At 34.5% G+C, this 19,861-nt stretch overlaps 1 long non-coding RNA gene across 1 annotated transcript; it reads right to left on the reverse strand.

Moving 5' to 3' along the window:
• Nucleotides 1-10,705: 10,705 nt before the first annotated feature.
• On the reverse strand, nt 10,706-19,261 carry LOC114531432. Its single transcript, XR_003687848.1, has 3 exons — nt 19,229-19,261; nt 19,095-19,136; nt 10,706-10,776 (listed from the first exon to the last, which is right to left on the reverse strand). It is a non-coding gene; the product is annotated as an uncharacterized LOC114531432 (long non-coding RNA).
• Between the last annotated feature and the right edge of the window lie 600 nt (nt 19,262-19,861).

Genomic DNA, 19,861 nt, shown 5'->3' on the forward strand with positions numbered 1-19,861 from the left:
ATGATTATGATTATGATTATGATTATGATTATTTTATATTATTATTATTATTATATTATTATTATTATTAGAGGCTAGTTTAACAATCAAATGCTCAATGCTCATTTTTATTTGTTTTATTTTGTTTAAATATTCGAGGGATTGAGAAAGTTTTGTGCATTTTTTTTTTGTAAAAGGTGAGTTACTTGAAATGCAAGAGAAGATTCTTATATTTGTCAAAAACTTGAGTTAAACTGGCGTATACGACCAAGGTGTATTTTATGGTCGCTCACCCCACGTGTTAGAGGTGTACGTATTAAGAATTAAGGCACTGGTTTGTTACAGTGGCTAGTCTTGATAGGAAAGATCCCTTGCAGGATGCACAATCCGTTGTGACCGAGTTGACAGCTGTTTGGACAATGGTTGACTTGCAGAGGAAGCACTTGCGTGCATACTGAAAGTTCTTTATTGCCAATACGGCCGTTGTCATTTCGATCTTTGTCGCGAAAGTTTCCAGATTCGCAACAACTTCTATTTTCTCTCCAGGCTGAACCTTGATGGTTGTCTCAAAACTGGTGGTCAGACTCATTTTGCCATTGAAGGTAGTTGTTACCAAGTTTTCAAGAAGGATAACATCGTCGGTGTTGAATGAAACTTTTTGTGCTCGTTGTCTCCAAAAGGACCAAGTTCATCTGGCCGGTCTCATCAACTAAGACGACTTCGCGTTTGGTTTTCGTATCAGGAAACACACCGACCTCGTATGGTTCTTCAATCTTCATGACCTTTGCTTTAACATTGATGAATCTGGGACGCATTAGGTTGTCTGACTCAAGAAGTTGTTGGATTTTCATGGTGGAGCAGCCGACGATGGGGACGTCTTTGGACGCGTTAGCCATCAGCAGTTCTTTGTAGAGGAGTATCTCTACAGCGTTGGGGTTGTTATCGTAAGACTGTTTGATTTTGAACGAGCTCAAGTTCGAAGCATTTCTGTGCTTCGAACTTGACGAAGAATTTATCATCGAAACACACTGCGCGCAACATCTCCTTGGTACTGTCATTGCAGAAGTTCATAGAGAACATCGAGCCGTCTTTCGTTTGACGCAAGTTACTTTTGTTAACCACCGCACACGTCAGGCTTTTCGAGACTTTTCTGGGAGATTTGGAAACTGGCGATGCCTTTAGTTCGTCAATCATGGTGGACGTTCGTTTGGTGGGCGTTGACGTCATGTTGCTCTACTTTCTAGCGTTCTTGGATTTTTTCTATTTTCGTCTCTGTCGCAGATGAATATTCAATATCGAATGAAAATTAGAGTGTTTGCAACCCATATTTATAGAGAATCTCAGCCAATCGGTGTGAAGATGATGTCATGGAAAAGTTTAAAAATAATTGTGGAAATATTTTGAGTTCAACATTAAAAATAGAAACAATAGAAACAACCTAAATATAGACTTAAAAGGACGATGATGTAATTGAAATGCACATCTTTGTGTTTAGTTTTTTTAACTAGAAAACAAAAGATTTGATAACTCCTTTTTTCACAGGATTCTATGGATCATACTGATGACATAGGAGCAAACATTAGAGAAAATATATCTGTTTTTTAACCATTGTTTACATTATTTATTGTTCATGTCTATAAACGTAACAGGCGTGGTTTTGGCGTGTTATTTAAAGATGGGATGATGTAATATTTTAGTGAATTTCAGATATGTCAGTCAACTTAAAGAGGGCCAGGTGCAGTGATTTCTGTGCATCACCTTCTGGTTATAATATTGAGGGACTCCATCATTTATTAATTGTGAAAATTTTGCATGTTTTGAATTTCTTTGAACATAAATTTAATGTCATTGTATTCTGCTTATAACGCTGATGTCATCAAAAATTTTTTGTGACAATTTATATTTAGAAATAAACATTATTAATACAATACAATACAATACTTTATTGACACTCCCCTATAGTGGCTTTTCAGTGACAAATTTACAATATATAAGTTACGATACTATGATAAAAATTTAAGTTACTATGTTATGTTAGCTAGTCAATAAAAATTAATTTAAAAGATATTTCCTTAATTTACTTTTAAAACTACTTAAACATTCACTTGACTTTATAGAAGATGGCAGATTGTTCCACATGTTGGCAACTCTATAAGAGAATGAACTTTGTCCAGATTTGGTCTTACACAAAGGGATATGCAATTTATCAGAATTCCTTGTTTTATGGCCACTTACACTGCCCCTAGTGCTAAATTTCTGGTGTAAGTAATCAGGAACCAAACCCATCATGCATTTAAATGCCATTACAGCATCTCTAAAATATAAATTAGTTTTGACAGGTGTCCACTTTAAGTCCTTCAGAGCTGGTGTTATGTGATCATATTTTCTTGTGTTAGTGACTATACGGGCAGCAAAATTCTGAACACGTTGACACTTCTTGATATTAAATTCTGCGGTATTTGACCAAACTGAAGAGCAATGGTATAGTTTACTAAATACTAACGTGTTAATTATCATCACTAATAACTCTCTTTTAAAAATGCGCTTCACTCGATTTATCTGTCCAAGTGCTGACATACATTCAGAGACGGTTTTTGCTATGTGTTCATTGAATGTTAAGTTTTTATCAAAAGTTACTCCAAGGTCCTTTACAGAGTTTACTGGTACCAACACTTTTCCCAACAGTGAGAGGCGATATTCTGGCAGCCTGTCTGTCATCTGTCTACTTCCATATATAATCAATTTTGTTTTACCTGGGTTCAATAACAAACAGTTGTCAAAACACCAGTTACGGATACTGAGGAGATCTTGATTCAAAGCTGTGAGGGCGTTGTTACATTCAGAAACACGAAATGACATAAGTATCTTAGTGTCATCGACATAGCACTCGGGTGAACTGTTTTGAGGAACAGTTGGCAAATCCTTGACGTATATGGTAAATAACAGGGGTCCCAATATACTGCCTTGAGGAACACCACTTACAATAGGCTGCGGGTCAGAAACTGCAGAATTGATACGAACTGTCTGTTTCCTATTAGACAAATAACTATTGAACCACTTTAAAGCAGATCTCGATGCACCAACATCTTGTATTTTATCCAAAAGAGTCCTATGTTGTAAACTATCAAACGCTTTACTCATGTCTAACAGTATCGCAGCAGTTACCTTCTGTTTGTCGATGGCATCTAAACAGATATCTGTTGTATGTATTAAAGACGTTTCTGTGGAGTGCAATTTCCTATTTCCACTCTGCATCGCCGGTATTCGCTGATTGGATTCAAGATATGGGAGGAATTGATTTAAAGCAGTTCGTTCACATACCTTCGATAATATAGGTAAAAGTGATATATCAAAAATCTCTTTGAATACAATTTTGACACAAATGATAGCGATATTATTTTGATTGAACGACGTTTCGATGCTAAAACGTGCATCATTTTCAAGTTATGATAATTACATTTAAATTGCATTGATTTTAAACGGTTCATGTCATGTTAGTATATATTGCGAGAGCATGCTTAAGATCATGCAGTTGATTAGATAAATTATATTAATTAGATCTAAATTTTGTCATTCTTAGTCTACTTATATATATATATATATATATATATATATATAAGTAGACTATATGTTTCCCGATTACCGACCGCTTGTGTTCGTCAATGCATTGATGTAAGTGTCGACCAGTATAGCCAATATAATCTGCATAGCACAGATCACATTTATATCTATATACAACGCGCTGTTGATTTACAATTGGTGGTTTTACTTCACGGATTTTTAACTCATCCTGAAGCTTTCTACTCTTAAAAATGGGCTTTAATATTCTACCGATCATCGAACCAAGGCTTGCAAGTTGCCTTCGTACAAAATCAGATGACTTTTGATCTTTAAACGGCAGGGCTACACGAACAAGACGCCGTTCTGGCGTTAACTCCGGCGCACATGCCAGTCTTCAATATGGAGCTTCTGAACATAAACAATACAGTTCGCGTATTGTTTCGCATACATATTCGCATTTAGATGCCTTGCGAACCTAAATGTTCGATGGCGAAATTCAGAAGCACATCGCAGTATAAAAGTTCAATTGTTCAAAAATGTAAATAAACCGCATGATACATTCGCTTCGTCTTACACTTTGCTTTGGAATTCGCGCTTATGTAGTTGTATTAAATCTTCGATCCTGTGCAAACTACGCGACGTGTCAACGCGCCCATACACGACCACATCATTTTGTTAAACGGCGGAATAGCAGCGATATTATTAAATTAGGACCGGGTCTACATGTATTAAATATATTCTTACCCCAATTCAATCTAAACTTAATCGAACAGCATGAAAAGAATGGTTTATTTGCTCCTCTTGAAGGAATTGCCATATCATGCGAGCGAAATCGAATCGCGCATTGGAAAATTAGCCAAAGCTGTGCACCACAACTCTTGGGAGATAAGACTGGGACGTAAATAAATACGGTCACACACACATTTTAAATACTAGTATATTTCGCGCCATTACAGACTTGCGACGACGAAAAATAAAAAAAAAAAAACAAAAAAACAAAAACAAAATAAAACCGGGGCGAATTTTCAACTCCGTCTCTGACGCCGGAGTAATTATATCCTCTTTTACATGTTCTGTCCGAGTAGAACTGGTGATTTCTGTATATTTCTTCGTTAAAAACTCTGCGATCATTGAGTCAATAAGTCTGAGGGGATATCGTAGATTGAGGAAGACCTCCTTTAAACGATCACATTCTTCAACGAAATGTTTCCAGGATGATGACAAACGGAATGCACGATTCAGCATGGTAACTATCAGAGATTTCTTATATCTGTGATCGACATGGCTTTGGTGGAGGAGAAGATACCCACAACTACAAGCTCGCAAAATAGCTTGACGAAAAACTTAAACCTCTTTCCATCAACGAGTATACTATTATCGACCCGCTTTCATTCTCGGAAGAATTACGAAATAAAGAAATCAAACATGAAGAAATCCTGGTCTTGTATGATGTTTCCTCACTCTTTACTAACCTACCTGTAGATGAGACCATAGAAATCCTGGTCAACAAAGCATTCCATAATGAATGGTTCAACAAGACATATCACCTTCAGCTTGAAAGATTGGAACTCACTCACTTGTTGAACTTGGCCGTGAAGAATCAACTTTTTCAGTTAGATGGTAGACTGTACCAACAAGTAGACGGCGTTGCTATGGGATCACCACTTGGCCCCTTGATGGCAAACAGCTTCATGTGTTCCATTGAACAAAAGCTTGTGGATAACCATCGTATGCCCTCCTTTTACCACCGGTTTGTTGATGACACAATTACCACCCAAGAAAGTTTAGCATCCGAAGAAGAATTTCTCAACACCTTGAACAACTGCCATTCAGCGTTGAATTTCACAATGGAATGTGAAGTTGACCGAAAGCTGCCCCTCCTGGGTATGGAGGCGATAAGAACAGGTACCAAAATCGAAACTAAAGTCTACATAAAACCAACTAATATTGGCCTTCTCCTCCACCACCAAAGCCATGTCGATCACAGATATAAGAAATCTCTGATAGTTACCATGCTGAATCGTGCATTCCGTTTGTCATCATCCTGGAAACATTTCGTTGAAGAATGTGATCGTTTAAACAACGTCTTCCTCAATCTACGATATCCCCTCAGACTTATTGACTCAATGATCGCAGAGTTTGTAACAAAGAAATATACAGAAATCACCAGTTCTACTCAGACAGAACATGTAAAAGAGGATATAATTTGTGTAGCCCTGCCGTTTAAAGATCAATTTGATTTTGTACGAAGACAACTTGCAAGCCTTGGTTCAATGATCGGTAGAATATTAAAGCCCATTTTTAAGAGTAGAAAGCTTCAGGATGAGTTAAAAATCCGTGAAGTAAAACCACCAATTGTAAATCAACAGCGCGTTGTATATAGATATAAATGTGATCTGTACGATGCAGATTATGTTGGCTATACTGGTCGACACTTACATCGACGCATTGACGAACACAAGCGGTCGGTAATCGGGAAACATGTATTTGCTTTTCAATTCTTCGGAAATGCCAAGGAAAGTATGACTGCCTTCTTTTCGAGATGTTGCATATTAAGGAACTATCACCATCCTTGAACACTCAATCAGACTCTATTTGTTCTAAACTTTATACTTAATCTGGAAATGTTTAGTTTCTGTATATATGTATGTTTTGTGTGTGTTCGTATATGTGTGTATGTATATATATAATTTAAGTAGACTAAGAATGACAAAATTTAGATCTAATTTATGTAATTAATATAATTTATCTAATCAACTGCATGATCTTAAGCATGCTCGCCCAATATATACTAACGTGAGATGAACCGTTTAAAACCAACGCAATTTAAATGTAATTATCATAACTTGAAAATGATGCACGTTTTAGCATCGAAACGTCGTTCAATAAAGATAATATTGCTATCATTTGTGTCAAAAAAGTGATATAGGACGATTATTGTCAGGCACTTTATGGTCACCTTGCTTTAAAATAGGCCTAACCTCAGCTATTTTCCAGATGGTGGGGAAGATTCCGGTCTTGAATGAACCATTTATAATAGACGTTAGAACAGGAACAACTGAAGGCAGACAATGTTGTAATACATGTACAGTTATTTTGTCAATTCCGGCAGCTTTACCTATTGGCATTGAATTAATTATGTCTTCAACTTCTTTACATTTAACAACTCTAAATGAGAATTGGTGTTCTTTATGGTATTGCCTAGGAACAAAGGAGAGTTGCTGCTACCAGATCTCTTGGAAATACACGCTCTTATAGTCTTCCAAATACATCCTGTGTTATTTGGATTATTTTTTATTTGCTGTTCCACGTATTCCCATTCAGCAAGTCTTAACTCATGTTTAACTTTTTTTTTTGTAGTTTCTGTAGTTAGCCCATACCAAAGGATCAATCTAGTTTCTAGCAAGCTTTCGCCATTTATCTCTCACCTTCATTAATGAACGTATTTCATCAGTAACAACAGGATTAGGTCTACTCTGTATTTTTATGTCTTTGATAGGGGCATGTAGGTCCAGAATTTGGTTAAATAACAAGTGGAAAGCATTCAGTTTATTGTCAACATCGTCGAAAACATCGACGACTGACCAAGGGACCATAGACATATCTTCCTCAAAAGCAACTTGATCATAATTTTTGAAACTTCGCGTTGTAACATATACAGGCTTAGGACGATCCTTCTTTAAACGAATTTCTACATAAACCAGGTCATGGTCACTTATTGAACAGGGTATGACTTTTGCCTTTGTTATTGGGCTATTATTGGTAGCCAAAATAATATTGAGCAAAGACTTCGAAGTTTCTGTTATCCTGGTTGGTTGCTTGATTAATTGCTCAAGGTTAAAAGTAGAACAAAAATTCAACAAAGCCTGAGAGCCAATATCGTCGATCTTTAACAAATTACAATTCATATCGCCTAGAATGTATATGTCTTTGTTAATAGATAGTGCCGAAATAAGTGTCTCGCTAAGATCTTCGTCAAAACAATTTGTAGTTGTATTTGGTGGTCTATATACTGTACAGACGATAAAAGATTTGCAATGTCTTACTTGTATTTTGAGCCAAAGTTGATGCATACCAGTAATGGAAATCCTTGATAAATCGCTCAGGCATTCAACCTTATAATTTCTCGCGAATGCACAAACGCCCCCTCCGAGTTTATCCAATTGGTCGTGTCGATAAATATTATAGCCAGGAATTTCCACCTCTAAATCTTGTACGGTACTATTCAGCCACGATTCAGAAATAGTTAAGATATCATACTCATTCTTTAAAATGAGGTCTTTTACAAGAATATGATGTTCTCTATTCTTGATAGATCTCACATTCAAACGGGCAATTTGCAAATGGCGCCGTTGACGTTGTTGTTTATTCGCAGCACAAGTCCTTCGTGTATCACATCACGCTCGTTGACTGGACCAGGATTTGGCGAAATATCCATGTAGATTGTTAAATCTATTTCAAATGATTTTGATGGTAGAGCCAAAATAGTTATTCCTCGCTTTGTATTTTTAACGATAGCGAAAGACAAATTCGGCTTTGTGGAAATTATATGCCTCCGATAAACAGTTATATGCTGAAATAAAATAGGCTCAGCACTTTTCACTAGTACATTGCTTGAAGAAATATCGACTCTCCATGTAGTGTTGAGGTACTCAATTATTTGTTTCGAACCAGAAGCAAAGAAAAATATACAAAACAGGGATAAAAATCCCACAAGCGAACACACCTATCTACCCGCCATGATTTTAAAGTCCATGTTCATATTAATTAGCAACTAGCTCCAGCATCAATCTGGGATTCAGCTCTCAAATTGCATATCATATTATTCAGATAACCAGTTCAGTCAATAGTGGCAGTTCATGGCTAAATAGTGGCAGTTCATGGCTAAATATATAAGCTAAATATATAAGTATTTCTAGAAAGTGTATGAAGTTTAAAATGTAAACGAACCCTATGTTCACATACGGACTTTACATTCATTTTAAGAATTTGAGAAAGATCTTGTTTAGAGTCGTCATGTCCCCTGCTACAATCAAGACAAAGTTTTTCAATAGGAAAATGTATTGCAAAGTTTTCTGAAATACCTTAAACTTTTGATATATTCAAAATCCGCAACCATGGTATAGGCACTTCAATACAACATGAGCTGTTATTTCTGCTTTCAATTTTGACAGTTTAAACTATACATATTATACGCACAATTTAATACGTAGTTGATTGGCATGTTACGTCTAACAGCTAAATAGTCAGTGTTTCACACATGAGGTTACACCCTTCAAAAGTTACTTTTAACAGAACAAAAAGCACGTTCCCTTAAAAGAATGAAGCAACAACCATGAAAATCTCCAAACATCCCACTCTCACTTTATCTTTCAATCCCTTTTCAATTTCTAAGAGTTTCAAGGACCAAAACAACTTTAAATTGCCAAATTGTTCCTCTTTAATTTAAATACAAGTCAATAACTCTTCTCATAGATTTTATGCATGAAAGAAAATCAATTTTAAAACGAAAAATACCAACTGACACTTAATGTCGTCCTTTCAATTTTTGACAGTTTAGTAGGGAGGGAGCTTTAAAATTACTCCTAGTCATCAAATCTTTTGTTTTCTAATTAAAAAAACTAAAATAGAGATATGAATCTTGATGAATTACATCATCGTTTTCTGGAGTAACAGACACCTCAGTGTCTAACAGTGACAGCTATCTATGAAAATATCAGTCTGGTGTTATGTTCAACAGATATTATGAAACATGATGTTTTCTTAAAGGTTTATGGCATATTTAGTCCTATGTAATTACTTCCAACTTTATTAATTAGCTTTCTTTAATGCACTCTTTACTGCAGAATCCTGGATATTCAAGAGTTGAGTAAAATTTTCTGAACTCGCTTAAATTTACCATTTCCAATTAAGCCATACATTTCTTTAAATGACATGCCACATTGAAAACAAGTTTTTATTTCATACATTTTGTAATTCTCCTCTTTGAATTCTTTTGATGATGAATTCCATTCCCACACACTGTTTAACCAGGCGAAGTGAGTGGTGCGTCTGAAAGAGTTTTTTTCAGGATTTGCTAGGCGAACAGCCATGTATTTCCTTACACATGGTATGTCTTCCTTTAGGTAAAAAATGCAATATGATTTATCATAACTTTAAACATATTAAAATACAGCAGGGTTTTTTCTGTGGTTTAAATAATGTAGTTACCAGAAATTGTACTTCGATATAATTACCTGTGTAAAGTTCACATCCAAACCATTGACCATATAATCAGCTACCTAACGACAAAATATGCCGCTAGACATTACAGTAATTGAAACAATGGGAAAACATAACTATAATATATTAAATGATTTATATCAAATGTATTTTTCACTTACCATGCATACAAAAACCCCACATGAACTTCCATCACGTTGTCTTGGTTCAAATTTTGTGGAGTTATCAAAATATTTCACATCTGGTGGACTAATTTCTGGGCATATTGCCTGAAGGTGTGCTATCAGTAATCTATAAGTTGAGCGAATGTTAGGTAACACATCCATGTCAAAACATTTTTTAACACCTAATTTATTTAACACCTAATTTATCTGTCCATTGAAGGCCTACCTAATTTTTTTGGGGAAGCTTCTCTCTTCTCTTAACATTGCCATAGCCATAGGGTCATAAAGAAATATGGTACATGAAGTAAAGTCCACTACCTATAAGGATTTATTTAGAACAACAGTCTAGAAGTTAAAAGTATTGCCTAAACCGTAAATTTATTTAGTTAAATTTATTTATTTTTTTAGGAACCTGACTAAATAAAGTATTCGTTTTCTAAATTTTTGAAACAGAGACATATATACTGTATGTATATTGTATTCTATGGCAGGTTCTATGCGGTTCTATCGCACTTGTTTTTAAATGAAGTCTTTATGTTTGCTACTTTCCATTACAAAATTATAAAAAACCCTGGTTTTTTTGCTATTATACTCGCATTTAAAAAACGACTCACCCCAAGACTCCAGTGATTATTGTCCCAATTTATTGGTATGAAGCACAGGTCTGCTTTAAAGAATGGGTTCTGAAAGATCCCACACAGAAATCAGCATTGAGCAATATACAGTATAAAGCATTATTTTGAAAGAAACGAATCTATACCTTTTGAATCCATTTTGTTATGGAATGGACGCCATATTTACATAGTTTTGTGTACATGAAGCTGCTCATGACTGCTACACGATTGGTACCCTAGTAAAGATGAATATTTAGCTGATTAAGCCTGGTTCACATATGCCTTGGGTAAGCCTGTGACGCACTGCAAGGAAATTGTGCGTCAGCAATAATTTTCCACCGCCGATAGCTCTGCGTCACCTGGGCCAGCAAGTCGAGTCCTGAATTTGCGCCAAAACTTTGCGCCAATATTTTTTAGTCACTTTACAAAATGTTACAACGTTCTCAAAGTATCGCGTTGGTACTATCGAATTATGCGATTCTTTTGACACTAGTTACGAAATACATTAAAGATAAATGAGCCAGATTGAATAAAAAGAAAAGGAAAAGAAGGTTTTGGGTAAGGCCAATGCTCAAAATGCGCAAAACACACGGTCAATTTCATTCCTTGCTGGCGGAGTTACATTTACATGATCGAGAGTATTATTTCAGGTACAACTTAAATGTAAGATATACAAATTACGATAACAATTAAAAGTTAAAATTATAGTATGGTGTGTAAAATTAGGTAATTCTAATTTTGCGCAAATTTTTATTTTGTACAATATCTGTACTCATATTAAAATCAAAATTTAATACATTCCATACAATTTCACCTCAATGTCATTAACCAGCATTATTACTGGGTAATATATGTAGGTTCATGCGAATGTCTCCTGAAAGATTGGAACACCTCTTAAATTTAATTGGCCCTTACATGAAAACAAGAAGATGTCGCAGCAGAGAGCCAATTTCCATCAAAGAAAGGCTTGTGGTCACATTGCGATTTCTTGCCACTGGTGATTCTCAGCAGTCTCAATCATTCAATTTCAGAATAGGCCGAAGTACAGTATGTGGAATTATTAAAGAAGTGTGTACTGCTATTTGGAGAGCCCTAACTGATGTATACCTAAAGTTTCCAAAACACAGGAAGACTTTAAGCAAGTGGCAAAAGAGTTCCAGCAGGAGTGGGATTTTCCTCATTGCATTGGAGCTGTTGATGGCAAACATGTTTGCATTGAGTGTCCCAAAAAAGCAGGTTCTATGTTCTATAACTACAAGAATTTCCACAGCACAGTACTAATGGGAATTTGCGATGCCAAATATCGCTTTTTGTTTGTTAGTATTGGTAGCTATGGACGTGACAACGATTCTTCAATTTTTTCCCAAACTGACATTTGTAAAGGTGTAGAGGATGGAGTTTTCCCCATTCCCACAGCTTCTTTGGTTAATGGCTACCTGTTACCATATGTGTTCACTGGAGATGATATTTTTCCTCTTAAGAAGTGGTTGATGAAACCATTTCCAGGAAAAGGATTGTCTGAGAATCAGGCTGTTTACAAATACAGGCTATCAAGGTGTAGACGTACAATAGAAAACACATTTGGAATCTTAGCAGCTAGGTGGAGGATTTTCAGGCGACCGATTCGGGGTGATGTTACAACTGTTGACCACATTGTTCAGGCAACAGTTTGTTTGCATAATTTAAATTATCTGGCTTGAACTCACAATGCTCACTATATACCACAGGGTTTTGTGGATTGCGAAGATCGATCTGGAAATCTTGTTACTGGTGAATGGCGAAAGATTGTTCATTCTGATGACAACTCCCTTCAGACACTGAGAAGAGTTGGTAGTAATACTTATTCATTCACAGCAAAGTCAGTTAGAGATAACTTTTGCGAATACTTCAATGGCAAGGAAGGCTCACTTCCATGGCAACTCAATTATGTTAGATATTGTGGCAAAACTCACAATTAACATGATTGGTATACCTATATAGATTGTGTTTCTAATTTAGACTCTTGATTCTTAGTATGATAAAGTTGTTGTATGATAAAATTTTATATGTAGATGAATACAGTGTTCTTTTATGGATCATAATAACTGCCATATAACCTTTATAAGGTAGTTCAGAATAGCTGAATTACAGAATTCATATACACCAGCATTTATAAACAGTTTCACAGGTACTTGACCACTGAATATTCAATTAATGTTTCTGCAAATTGGCCTTATTTGTAAATAAGCTGGAGAGCAAATGTTCAGCCTGCAGTTCTCTGCTGTGCCCCCCCCCCCCTTGAATTAATCAACCTTGTCCTCCTCCAAAAAGGTCCTGTCTGGGAATACATCCAATTAATGCAAGTACAAAAAACATCAAAGTTTTAAAAACAAGCTGAAACCTTAAAACATAGTGCATCAACATATATTACCATGGTCCAAAATTGTTTTATTAACTTAACAGAATAACAGTAAAAACTACAGACAGAACTACAGCATTACTTTCTTTTGCATATCCTTTTATCAACTCAATTATTTGTTCACTTAAATTCAGACTTTGTTAACAATATCAATATTGGTTCATAATTCATATTATATTACTTATGAATCAATGATCTATGAATCAATGTGTTGTTGATCAGTATTATGATATTGAAACCACTGGTTTTGAAATCCAACATTACTACTTTGTTGCGAAGGTATTTGACATGCCGTGTTTTCCTTTTGTATGTGCTGTTGGACATATAATTCCATATCATTAATAGTTTTCAAAATGTTCAACTGGAGAGTAGACTTTAATGATGTTGGAACTCGTTTAAATTTTGGAACTAAACTTTGGCAAACAAAGAGTCCTCGTCTTCATTTGCATTACCTTTAGCTTTACCTCTCTGCTCATTTTCTGGTGTGGTAAGATGAACCAGTGAAGCACTTATGCCTTGCATAGTCTTCACAACTTCATTTTCAAACCGCCTGCTTTTTGCCCATGGTCTCTTGTCTGGTATTTCATTAGATTTTCCTAATTTTCTTTTGTTTAGGTTTTGAATATCTTGACCTTTTTGGCTGTAAGTACTACTTGCTACAGACACAACACTTCCATTAGGACTTCCAATAGAATTTTCTCTACTATCAGAAGCTGATAATAATTCGCCACTTAATATATCATCATCAGTGTCTAATATACTCTTGTCACAATCAAAACCAGTCATGTCCACTGCTGCTACAGAGGAGAGTAATTCTGGTTGGGACGGTGGAATATTTGAGGAGGTCTGACGATGCTTAATATGAGATATCAACCACCGCAAGTACTCGAGATCTGGTCGAATTTGTACGTCACCTCTCCCACAACCTGATTTTCCTTTCAAATCCTTTCGAGTCCACTAAAATTTATTAACAAAAGTCAAGTAAACGTCCAATTTCCTCTTCTGATACGTGTTATTTTGTGTTGTAATAAATGTTGTATGTTCAGTTTATGAAATATGCCTATAACATACGATAAAATCGAGTCTATGTTTGAAGAAAAGCTCGCGAAAAGCTTGCAACCTTTCACTAAACAACTGGAAGAATTAACGAAAGCCACTCAGTTTACAAGTAATAAATATGATGAAATCATAAAACTTCTGAAAGTTAACGAGGAAGAAAAGAAAAAACCACTCGCTGAGAATAATAGTCTTTGAGCTGAACTCTTAGAATCAAAAAATGAAGTTAAAATGTTGAAAGCAACTGTTGATGACCTAGAGCAATATCTTTGCAGAGATTGCGTAGAAATTTGTGGACTTCCTGTTAATGATGATCAGGAAAATACAAATAATTTGGTTATTAAAGTGGCAGAAACTATCGGTGTTGTTATAGCACCTTCTGATATATCAGTTAGCCATCGTTTGCCCAAAAGGGTTACAAGTGGAAAATCTGAGAGCAACCAGAATATTATTGTTAAATTTGTAAGACGTGATATGAAGGAAAAATTTTACCATGCTAGGTACCTGAAAAATGTCACGGCTGCTGATTTTGGATATCATGTATCAAATAAGATCTTCATTAATGAGAGCCTCAGTCCGAGAAATAAACAATTGTTCAGCGACTGTCTGAAATTTAAGAAAGATCATGGTTACAAATTTATTTGGACTCAGTCGGGTAATATATATCTAAGAAAAGATGGAGACAAGCCTCGTGTTCATATTAAAGATTCAAAGGACTTGCAAGGGCTTCAGTGAGATCACAAATCCTTATTGCTTCTTGAATAAGATAAGTGACATATTTAAATTGAATTATGTTGTGTGATGACATGTTGCTATTTTCCAGAATATCCTGCTCTATTCACAACAAATAGAGATAGAGTTAAAGAATACATATTACTGCCTCGCCTAGAACTTGAAACTCCTGTTAGTAATATGAAACACCTCGCTGATGTTGATTTACAATTACCATCTGAATGTGACTTTAATTATTATAGTACTCATGATTTTCATGCTAGTAATTATATTAAGGAATGTGTGCATAGTAGTTTCTCTATTCTTAATTGTAATATTCGAAGTTTGTCAGCTAATTTTGATTCATTAGCTAACTTAGTATCTGAGTTACATTTTCCTTTTTCTATGATAGGTATGTCTGAAACCAAAATTAATATTGATAAAGAATTTATTACAAATATTAATTTACCTGGATATAACTTTATATCACAACCTAATCTATCTAATGCTGGTGGAGTAGGTTTCTTTTTAGGAGATAATTTAAAATTTAAAATGAGATCTGATCTCTCATCAATTACTGCAGATTTTTAATCACTATGGGTAGCAATAGTTAATAATAATGAGCGAAATATGTTATGTGGCGTCATCAAACGTCATCCTAGTTCTAATATTGAACACTTTATGAATTACATGAATGAGGTAGTTGAAAGGATTCATCACGAAAACAAATATTGTGTTTTTTTAGGTGATTTCAATTTAGATCTTCTTAAATTTGAAGCTCATCAGGAAATGCAAAATTTTCTAGATTCACTTGGTTCGTTCTTATTTCAACAACAAATTTTACAACCAACTAGAATTACAGAACATTCAGCCACACTTATCGATAATATATTTCTAAATTCATTGGATCATTATAGTATTAGTGGTAATTTGGTTTATGATTTATCTGATCATCTTCCCAATTTCCTTATTATTGAAAAATACTCTTCTGTATCCTCAAATAAAAAATTTTACAAGAGAGATTATTCCAATGTTGATGAAACAACTTTATTAAATGACCTTCAAATCTTAAATTGGAATGAAATATTGCAGCCAGAATTTTGTCCTGATGAAATGTTTGATTCTTTTCACGATACAATTTCACAAATTATTGATACTCATGTACCCATAAACAACTAAGTAAAAAAGAACTTAATGTTAGGACAAAACCTTGGATAACATCAGCAATTAGAACATCTATTCAAAAAAAGAATAGAATCTATAAAAAATATCTTAAGACAAAATCTATACATTATCATATAAAATTTAAAACTTATAGAAATAAATTGAATCATCCGCTAAAGTTAAGCAAAAGAAATTATTATAACAATTACTTCTCTTCTAAATCTGGCAATATTCGTGATACATGGAAAGGTATCAAAGATCTGGTTAGAACTAAATCTCAAAATCATCATGCTCCTACAATTATAAATGATGACGGTTTAGAACTGAATGAACCTAGATCCATTGCAAACGCTTTTAACAAGTTTTTTTTCAACAATTGGCTCTAATTTAGCAAGTAAAATTCCAAATGTGCATAAATCCCCTATGGAATATATGAGTTCACCTTCTAGTGGCAGTTTTTTCCTTTCACCAACTACTGCTGGAGAGATTGAAAATGAAATTTCTAATCTAAACAATTCTAAATCCTCAGGACCATTTAGTATTCCTACTTCTATTTTGAAATTGGCCAAAAATTTATTATCTGGGCCACTGGAGATCATAATTAATGCCTCTTTTTCTACAGGTATTGTTCCTAAAAAATTGAAAATAGCCAAAGTAATACCAGTTTTTAAAAAAGGTTTATCTACACAATTAACAAATTATCGGCCAATTTCTCTTCTGTCGGTCTTTAATAAAATCTTAGAGAAGCTAATGTATAAAAGACTGTATAGTTATATTACCGAAAAGCAGATTTTATATGCTAAACAATTTGGATTTCGTGCTTCATATTCTACTAGCTATGCCCTCACCTGTATTGTTGATAAAATCCAGGCAGCAATAGAAAATCGAGATTTTGCCTGTGGTATATTCATAGATCTATCTAAAGCTTTTGATACAGTTGACCATACTATTTTACTCAAAAAACTTGAAGTTTACCGTATCCGAGGACTCCCTTATGAGCGGTTTATTTCTTATTTATCAAATAGGAAACAATTTGTTTGTGTAGATAATATTCCTTCTGATGAATTGTATATTTCATGCGGTGTCCCTCAGGGTTCAGTTCTTGGCCCGTTGTTATTTCTTATTTATATAAACGATTTTAGTTCATGTTCCAAGAGGTTAGATTTTTATCTTTTTGCAGATGATGCAAATTTATTCTACAGGGATAATAATGCAGATTTCCAAGCAAATCTTAATAGTGAACTTAATGAGGTTTTTGTTTGGCTTGGTAGCAATAAGCTCCCTCTTAATGTAAAAAAATCTAGCTTTGTGATATTTCATACCAGACAACGGGCAATAAATAACAATTTACATATACTTATCAATAATGAACATTTAACACAAGATCAGTCAATTAAATATTTAGAAATAATGATAGATTCAAATTTGAGTTGGAAAAGTCACATTAGTTATACTGCCAAAAAAGTAAAAAGAAATATTGGAATTATTTCAAAACTTCGTCATTATGTTAGTCTATCAACTCTTAAAACACTTTATTATGCTCTTGTTTATCCTTTTCTGACATATGGAATTCTGGTATGGGGAAGCACATACCAGACTACTCTTCAGCCATTGTTTGTTTTACAAAAGAAAGCTGTACGTATTCTAACTAATTCTAGTTTTCGTGAACATACCAGTCCGATTTTTAAATATTTAAATTTTCTGAAACTATGTGATTTGGTATCCTTTCAAATTGCCTTATTCATGTATAAGTTTCATAATCAGATGTTACCGCCTATTTTTAATGATTTTTTCTCTTCTGTAAGTAGCCAACATAACTATGGTACTAGATTATCTACTAAGCAGTCATTTTTGCTCCCTAAAGCTAGAACTAATTATGGAATTTTTAATATCAGATTTCAAGGGGCTAAAATTTGGAATTTCATTGCGGACGATCTTAAATCTCATTCTTTAAAAAAATCTAAACTGAGAGTTAAAGAAAGCTTCCTTGAGAAATATTAATTTTTCTTACATAACAATGTTTTGCAACTTTCATAAATTTTTTTTTGTATGTTTATTTTGGCTTTGTTTCTTTTTGTTATAATTCGTCCTTGTATTTGGTGCTAGTTATTTAAATAAGATGACCAAGTAAAATCAACTGACTGCCAGCTTTTCTAGCCCTTTGGTTATTTTGGCAGCCAGTACTCATAAAAAAAATTATTAAAAATGTGTGTATACTAGCTTTAAATGTATGTTTTGTTTTTTTTGAGTAATAAAAATTGTATTGTATTGTATTGTATTGTATTGTATTGTATTGTATTGTATTGTATTGTATTGTATTGTATTGTATTATCATATTGTATTATATTGTTTCTGAACAACTGTGACATCCATTCCCAACGATCTTGACACAGCTTGCCATGCATTGGATTTTACCATTTGATTTTTGTATTCCGGATACGACTTATCATATACGGCCTGATAGTTACGTATTGTATCTATAAGCTTTTTATTTTGTTCCGCAGAATTCTCTGTTGCATTTTGATTGTTAAGTCTAATAGGACCAATACCACTTGTACCACTTTCGTCCGCCATGTTTTTAGATAAGACACAAGTGTATTGTGGGAAAGACGTCTACAGGCACACCAGCGGTGTGTCGGAAGCGTGTTCACATATATAAAAGTAATAAAAATCTGCTATGTACACCGCCGCTTTGCCGCCGACCCGCCGGGAAAGTTGAACTCGAGTCAACTCTCCCGGTATACCGCAGGCAACTCTTGTGCGACGGCGATAAACCAGCGCCGAGTATTCTCATTTGCCTTAAGAGCACTGCAGACATACTTCGCAGGCATGCCACAGTCAAATGTGAACCAGGCTTTAATATATATCACAAAATAAGGAATACCAAGTGATCTTATTTAAATATAGAGGATATAGCAGGTATTTTATGTTCGAGTAGCAAAAACAATCTCATTTTTGACACGAGTGCCATATCTTCAAGCGAACCGTATAATGTTCTTTTTATTATATGGATTTAAGCAAAAAATATTTTGAATGTTATTCCTCAATCCTCAGTGTGACATACGAAAAATACGCACACCTGGTCCCGGATGTAGTGGCGTAGGAGCGTTCCACCAGTGTTTTAGTTCCCAGTAAACTACCCTTGTTCATATAATAAACTGTTAAGAACACTATCTGCAGTTGTTATTCTAGTTTCAGTACAGACAGTAGTTTATTTTCCCCTACCTGAGATTTTCTTTGTACGTCGATTAGAAAATTGTTTATTATCTAAATTTCAATAGAAAAATACATGTTTATTATGTAAGTTACTGTAGCTATGTGGGTTCTTGGAACACTATATCAATTACTCCAGTGATTACCTTATCATTTAGCCATCCTTCGTTATACGTTTCTCTATGTTTGGTTGCGTATTGTTCAAGCAATGTTTTTTCATAGTCGAAAGGCGCTTGGTCAAGCAGGTTGATGTCGTAATACATTAACAGCGTTCCGTTGATGTGTGATACAATGTGATGTAGCTGATGTCCCTTGCACAAGTCCCAATACCTCTCAACCTACATCAAGGAATGAATGGATTCTATATACGGTTTATACTGAGACGTTTAGAGCATTGGTAAATCGAACAAAGATCATGCAGGATATGGTTTCAACAAAACCTTTTCTGTGAGTGTACTGTCCTGTACACATTCAGGTGGACTTGGAGGTGTTGTTACTTCCATTTTAGCCTTTATCTGGTCTAAAACATATTTTGAGTAATAAGATAAATTATCTATTGTTTTATCCATTGATTAAGAATTTTTTACCGTTTTTTGGTCTTAACAATGCGTTATATATCAAGAAGTAACGTTTCTTTAGCAATTAAAGTAATCATACAGTATAGTATCATTAGTTATAATAGATTCGAGATCAGATGTCCATTTAGAATTTTATTTATGAGATATATAAATATATATAACGGCTCAAGCCAAGACCAAATACAGGGATCAAATCGCCGA

Source organism: Dendronephthya gigantea, unplaced genomic scaffold (genome assembly GCF_004324835.1).
Source record: "Dendronephthya gigantea isolate DGI-Jeju-01 unplaced genomic scaffold, DenGig_1.0 000071F, whole genome shotgun sequence".
NCBI lineage: Eukaryota > Metazoa > Cnidaria > Anthozoa > Malacalcyonacea > Nephtheidae > Dendronephthya > Dendronephthya gigantea.